This window comes from Tupaia chinensis, unplaced genomic scaffold (genome assembly GCF_000334495.1).
Source record: "Tupaia chinensis unplaced genomic scaffold, TupChi_1.0 Scaffold000276_2, whole genome shotgun sequence".
Taxonomy (NCBI): Eukaryota; Metazoa; Chordata; class Mammalia; order Scandentia; family Tupaiidae; genus Tupaia; species Tupaia belangeri.
The window spans coordinates 23,490-31,041 of record NW_006159759.1 but is presented as its reverse complement, the minus strand read 5'-3'; positions in this window follow the sequence as shown (position 1 = coordinate 31,041).

Genomic DNA, 7,552 nt, shown 5'->3' with positions numbered 1-7,552 from the left:
AATAAATAAATAAAGTTAAATAAAATAATTCTTAAAAAAAAAAACACTCAAGGAAGACTAAGAACAAGTATTCAGGAAATCTTTTAAGCAGGATGCCCTCCATTGCGTATATGTATGCCAAATGAAGAAAAGGGATTCACAGATCAAAATTTCTGGCTTGTGGAGAACTCTTCTTGGGTGGATGAAGTGGTAGAGAATCCTAATGGTGAGTGCAGACCACTTGCTTTTGCTTTGTTCTTATAAGTGTGTTCATAATTTTGGTCTTTACTAGATGAGTAATGCATTTTTATGACATTATGTACTTCCCAAACAATATTGGAAATGTGGCTTAGTGGAAAGGTCTTCCTAAATACTAATACAAAGCACTATTAGACTGATGGATTTACTTTTTACATTTTTCAACCTTAGTAAAACATTTAACCATTTTGTGACTCAGTTTTATAAGATAAAATAATACCTACCTTTTTTGACTTTCTAAACCTCACAGCATGTGTTCTTGAAAAATAAGAAATCTTATGGTGTTATCAAAATTGCCAAGAGGGGGAACCAGCAGTTAGTGTAATGGCTATGTTGCTGGATTCCCACATAGTCGACCACGGTTCGTGTCCCAGACCTGGTGGCTTAGAACTCACGCTGGGCGTGTGTGCGTGCGTGCCCAAGATCCCGAGAGGAGAGTGGAGGAGAAGGGATTGTGGCGTGGCCATCCCCCCTGGGGGGTGACTTCTCGCTTTCTGTCTCTCTGTTTCTCTCTGTCTGTCTGGCGAGTGCACACACCCTATAGCGAAACCCTCTCAAAAGAAAAAAAAATTGCTAAGAGGTACACAATTATGTATCACTTGGGGTGTTTAGGGTATACTCTACAAAGATCAAGTTCTACTAATCCAGCAGAAGTGGTCGATAGAAGCAAAGAAAGGGGTAAGATGGGACCAGCAGTTAGTATAATGGCTATGTCGCTGGACTCCCATGTAGTCAACTGCGGTTCATGTCCTGGACCCAGTGGCTTAAAAACTCACACCGGGCACGTGTGCGTGCATGCCCAAGATCCCAAGAGGAGAATGGAGGAAAAGGGATTGCGGCGTGGCCATGCCCCCTGGGGGGTGATTTCTCGCTTTCTCTCTCTGTCTGGCGAGTGCACGTGCCCTATAGCAAAAACTTTTCCAAAAAAAAAGAAAGAAAGGGGTAAGAAAGAAGGATGTGGACACCAGCATGTGGTATAGGGGCAGTGGTGCTAGACTCCCACATAGCTGACTATGGTTCAAGCACTAGACTTAGCGGCTTGAAAATCATGTTGGGTGTGTGTGCGTGTATGCTTATAATCCAAAAACGAGAATGCTAGAGAAGGGACTGTGGCATGGCCATCCCCATGGGGGTGAGTTCTCACTTTCCCTCTCTCTTCTCTGTCTCTCTGTGGAGTGCACACACCCTATGGCAAAAACCTTTAAAAAAAAAAAAAAGGATGTACATAAAAAGAGTGAGTTCTATTTTCTGGTCCTATCCAAATTCTGATAATGGGGCTTTTTCATCCATTGAATGTCATCAAAGTCATCTTTAGTTTCAAGCATCTTAACCAAATTTCAGCCTTTGGAAATATGGCTGCCTGTACACAAGAACATTTGAGTGAGATTTAGCAAATTTTGGGGCATGGTTAGATATCATTTCTTTGGAAAATCCCTACCAGTGAGGACCAGTTAGAGAAAGTCAGTTTTCATGACTTCAGCAGAAGTGCAGGCAATGATTCCTAAAAAGGCAATTAAGGGTCTGTAAATAGTCTGACAATTCCTCAGCACCTGTCTTGCTCTAATAGTGATGGTGTTGGTCTCTTCAGGCTGATTCCACATCTCATCATGTGTCCTTCAGAAGTCTACTCCCTCATCTGGAACCTCACAGCAAATTCTTCCAAGTCCTACCCAGCTTATTGCAGAAACTCTTAGTTCTGTTTCTTTCAGAGCCTCGACTATTAATTTATGAGAACTTTTTTGCCTCTAATGAAAACATGGTCTAAGAGAATAAAAATTTTGGCATTCAGTAGCATCTTTTAAAAACATTATGGGGTTTCAAGAGCATATTTTTGAAGTCAAAACAAAACAAAAAAACCCAAAAAACTAAAACAGGCTAGCCAGTGGTGTGTGGTATGGTGGTTAAAGCAGCTGGGTCTCACATGATTAACTGTTTATTTCAGGTCCCAGATCTAGCAACTTGAAGAATATACTGGGTGCATGTACATGCATGCCCAAAATCCTGAAAGGAGTAATCGAGGAGAAGAGACTGTGGTGTGACCATCCCCTAAGGGAGGTTCTTTCTCACTTTATTTGTCTCTGTGTGTCTCTCTCCCCAGCAAGTGCAGGTGCCCTCTAAAACTAAACTAAACCGTTTTTTTTTTATGGGGGGGGGGAGAGGTTTTTGCCACAGGGTGCATGCGCTTGCCAGACAGAGAGAGACAGACAGAAAGCAAGAAATCACCCCCCAGGGGGGATGGCCACTCCGCAGTCCCTTCTCCATTCTCCTCTTGGGATCTTCGGCATGCATGCACACGCGCCTGGTGTGAGTTTTAAGCCACTGGGTCCGGGACTCGAACCACGGTCGACTACCTGGGAGTCCAGTGACATAGCCATTACACTAACTGCTAAACCAACTATTTTTTTAATTTCTAATTTTACAGTCACAATTCTTGAGGCAGTGAGAATGACACTGACTATAATGGTCATGAGCAATAATGTGCAGAAAAGAAAAACACTAATTCTTTGGAGATATTATCTTTTTATAGACTAAACAACCAGAAAGTTCTTAGATAGCCTCTGGGACTATGCTGAACTTGTCACATTTCATATGCAGCTAAGGCTTCCCTCTGCACATCCTTCTGGTAACCTGCACTCTGGACCAGTTGCATGATTTGTGGGTCCCAGAGCAAAATGAAATGCATAGCCTCTTGTTCAAAACTTTTTGAATGCCTGTGATATTGGCTTATGAAATCAAGCTTGGGACCTTTCAAAGCATGAGACTGTGAGACTGTACATTTTGCGTGTCCATGCAGCCTGTACTGTGCATACCTTAAGAATGAGTCAGGGCTTGATTGACCTAAAAGTTTATTCACTGAAGTATCAGGTTTGTAAAGCACACTGTGTCAGACAGTGTTGTTTTGAAAGCCATTTTCTTATTCTGGTGTATACAGTAAGATTAATTTCCCCAATCTCACTAACAGTCAGAAATTGCCATAAAAATCTTCTGCATAAGACCTGTCAACCAATTGGATGTAAATAACTCAGGAGAGAATTCCATAGTTGTATCAGATAGTGGGGCCACAAAATGGCAGGGGTCTAGATTCCTGAATCACCAAGTGGAAGACTGCCCGCCAATTAAACTGTCGAGTAGAGGAGAAATAGAATTCTGACATTAGGCCACTGATATTCAAGGGCTGTTTATTTAAACATTTGCCATTCCTGTATTTGTAAGAGCTAAGCTGTGTTACAATAACAAACTCCTGAATATCAAAATCTTTACAAAAGTTTCTTTCTTTTCATGGTAGATTATTGAGAAGACTGAATATATTAATCATAGCAACTCAGGAAGCAAGGTGGATAACAACTTCATCTTGAGGGCCAACAGGTAGCGATGGAGGTTGGAGTGGCTGGATCCCACATGGCCAGCTGTGCTGTACAAATCCCAGACCCAGTGACTTGAAAATCATACTGGGCATATGTACATGTGAGCTCAAACTCCCTAGAGGAGAATGAAGAAGAAAGGATAGTGGCATGGCCATCCCCACAAAGGTTCTCTCTCGCTTTCCAATGAGCACACATGCCCTACAGCAAACAAAAACCCAAACCAAAAAACTACCTCATCTTGAATTATACTTCCATGCTTACCATGGCAGTGAGAAAAAACTATGGTAAATCATACATTGGCTTTTAAGGTTTTGGTGTATATGTGATTAATCATTTCTACACACACGTCAAAGATCAAATCAAGCCATATAGCTATATCTTTAAAAAGAGCAGAGAAATTCAATCCTATTATGTGCCAAGAGAGAACAAAGTCAGAAATATCTGTTAAAGGTCAGTCATGACTACCACATGAACATAGATATTAATGCTTAGAAGGAAGATGCTGAATACAGAAACAAAATATTTTATGTAGAATTAGTGCTCATGCAGCAGATAGCAAAGAAACAGATTAGCAAGTTTTCTATCTGGAAAACCCTAGTATGCTTTGCTAAAATACTCAGTAAAACAGTCCTGGTGAGAAGTAGGAGGTAGGCTATGAGGGGTCCAGATGGTGGCATAGCAGTGAATCACAATACTACTAAACACTACTAGCCTGACTCACATGGGAAAGATCTGGCTTCATGTCCAGATGACATGTGTCACACTGATCCACAGCTAAGGCTGGGTGTGGATTGTGGCACTGAGATCCTGTTGGGGATGTGCTCTTTCAGAAGAAATAAACATTAAAAGAACAACAAACCATGAATTTTGTGATTCTAACTCTGAAAAGTAGTTGAAAGTAAAGTATTGCTCTGTGTTAGCTATGGTTGTCTGCTTTTAGCAAAGTGTGAAAACAAGATGAGCTCAAGTGAGAACTGGTTTTCAGAGAAGATAAAAGGGGTTCCAGAGATCAAGGTCTTTTCATGGTTACAGGAACTGCTTGCTCCTAGACTCTAAGTAATAAAAGATAAGACTGAGGAACAATTTTGAGTGACAAAAGCACTAAAAGATCCTCAGTTAACAAAAAAGAAAGTGACACAATCTGGACAAAGATCAGACTAAGAGTTTTAACTGTGTCATTGAAACGTATTGTTTCAGATAGCCTTAGGACATGAGAAAGCAAAGAAATAAATCATTCTTGAGAATTATATATAGGAAAGAACTAAAATAACAAATTTAAAATATGAACCTAAAAGCAAATACATCAGAAAGCCTATTATATTGCCAACGGAGTTATATTGTTAAAGAAATCATGCACCTGGACCGAAAAATATTGATTGAGGTTTAAAACAACCATCAATCTTCCAGAGTTTTCCCAGCAGGAAGCTGAGATAAATCATTCTTTAGTTTATAGGTCGCTGGTTGATCAGGAGCAATGTTTGAACCTGATGGAAAGAATGTGGATGATCTTAGATTCCTTTTCTTTCTCTAATAAGGACTCATTCAAATGTATCTTCATTGGCTTTGCAGCCCCATTCCTGACAAGAATACTAGACATATGATAAGAATAAATTCTGGTAGTCTCAGCGAGTGTGTTTCTTGATGGTGTAAAATCTGAAATTTCATATTTGATTAGATATCCTTACAGATTATGGGTGCCAAGTTAATGCTTGAAAATGGGAATTGGAAATTGGTCTCCATATTTATCCTGAGCTATCATGCTGAGTAAGTTGAAACTACTAATTTTTGATGTTCAGTTATCTTAGCAACAGACTGATGTCAGAAAGTTACTTTATTATAGACTCCATGCTCAAAAATAATGCTATAATATGAAGCAGAAAGCTCTGCTTTAAATTCATGTTATTCAGCAGTCATTTTATGTAAATAATAATGGTAATGGAAATATAAAAAAGACCCAAAATATCTAGTTACGTGAAAATTTTTATTAATAGCTGCCAATGTGTAAAAAGCTTCCCCTTTAGCACTTTACATCAATGGATATGTGGTTTTCTTTCTTTTCTTTTTTTTTAAATCCTATTAAAGGACATTAAGTCAAAGCAAGACTATTTCCTGCAAATAAGAAATAAACTGTAGATGAGTAATACAGTAAAGAAAGCAGCATCAACGCATTCTAAGGTATAATTACTATCATCCTGGAGGACAAGATTACCTATTAATGAATTTTGAAATTTTTTATACTAAGGTCCTTAATGCAATAGTTTTGCTAGCATACTTCATGATCTTGAGAGCCAAAATTAAAAGCAGTGCCTTTATTAGACAAGTGATTATCACACAGTTTGGTGTAGGTGTAACATTCTTCCTTATGACAGCATTATATAAGGCAGCTTTACAAACTCCCAAGCCTACAGAGCCTGGCAGATCCTGGAAGTTAGTGAAATGGCCTGAGTGTAAGACACTGGAGTGCGTGGACACTGGCTAAATCTCAAATGCACATCCTATTTGTAGCAGTCTGGATGGGTTAGATTAGGACATAGCAACAAAGAAGCCAGTAGCTATGACAACACAATAAGACAACAGGATTTACTGCTTGCTCACAGTACCTGCCAAAGGTCAAATGGGAGCTCTGTCATTAGAGCTGCCACTATCTGGAACATTACTGTTTACTGTGGCAAAGGAAAGAGACAGTAGCTTCTTTTGCTTAGTCCAAATAATATTTAGTTGAAAGACATTAGGAGCCTGGTAATCATTAGAACTGTTCTCAAATATTCTGTAGCTCACTCCTATGCACAAGTTACAGTTGCACTTCCTCGCCCATTTGCAGTTAGATGTGACATGTGTTTTCTTTAGTCAAAATGTGAATGGGAGTGAGGTGCAGAAACTTTAAGAGCCAGTATGTACTTTACCACATGGTCTGTTTTCTTTCACTATTAGTAAACTGAATTTTAAAAATATGTGAGTATTCAAGAGAACTCTTATAAGAGGTAATTCTAATCAAAGCTTAAGAAACAAACAATTTTTACCAAAAAGTACACACTATCAAAAGTCATACTTGTTTTTTAAAGCATATGCCACTCAAGACAGGTGTTCTTTTTATTTTAGAAGAACAATGTTAGAGTACAGTCTCTGCCATAGCTCTTGCAATCTTTGCCATTTATATTATAATGTATAATATTTAAAATTATATTTGATATTTCATTTTTCAAACACAATGAAGCACTAGCATTGAAATAAATAATATATAGTACCTGATAGGAGAGTCAAAATATTTAATCATACGGTCTGCATTTCCCAAATGAGAATGCATCCTGGCTCACATCCTGACTTTAGCCTGTGAGACCTTCATCAGAGAACCCAGTCATGAACACCCAGCCTCCTGACCCATAGGGCTTTTAGCTAACAAATGGGTGTTTAGACCACTAAGTTTACAATAATTTGTTACAGACTAATGGAAGACTAATACAGTGGTTAAAACTGCTGGTATTTTGGAAAAAATTAAGGTTGGAGCACTGGAATGTTTTAGTAATTGTTTATTTTTAATCTCTATGCCCTTGTGGGAAAATTTCCAGTTTCATTTAATAATGCCCTTGATGAAGGAGTAAAATTTATTTTATTAAATCTCAAGCTTTGAGTACAAGTTGTTTCAGTCTTCATAATGATGAAGTGAAATATCATGACATACTTCTGCAGCACTGAAATATAAGAGTGGTCTTGGGACCAGCAGTTAGCATAATGGCTATGTCGCTGGACTCCCACGTAGCCGACGGTGGTTCAAGTCCTGGACCCGGTGGCTTAAACTCATGCTGGGTGCGTGTGCATGCGTGCCCAAGACCCCAAGAGGAGAATGGAGGAGAAGGGATTGTGGCGTGGCCATCCCCCCTGGGGGTGATTTCTCGCTTTCTGTCTCTCTGTCTCTCTGTGTCTGGCGAGCGCACGTGCCCTATAGCAAAAAG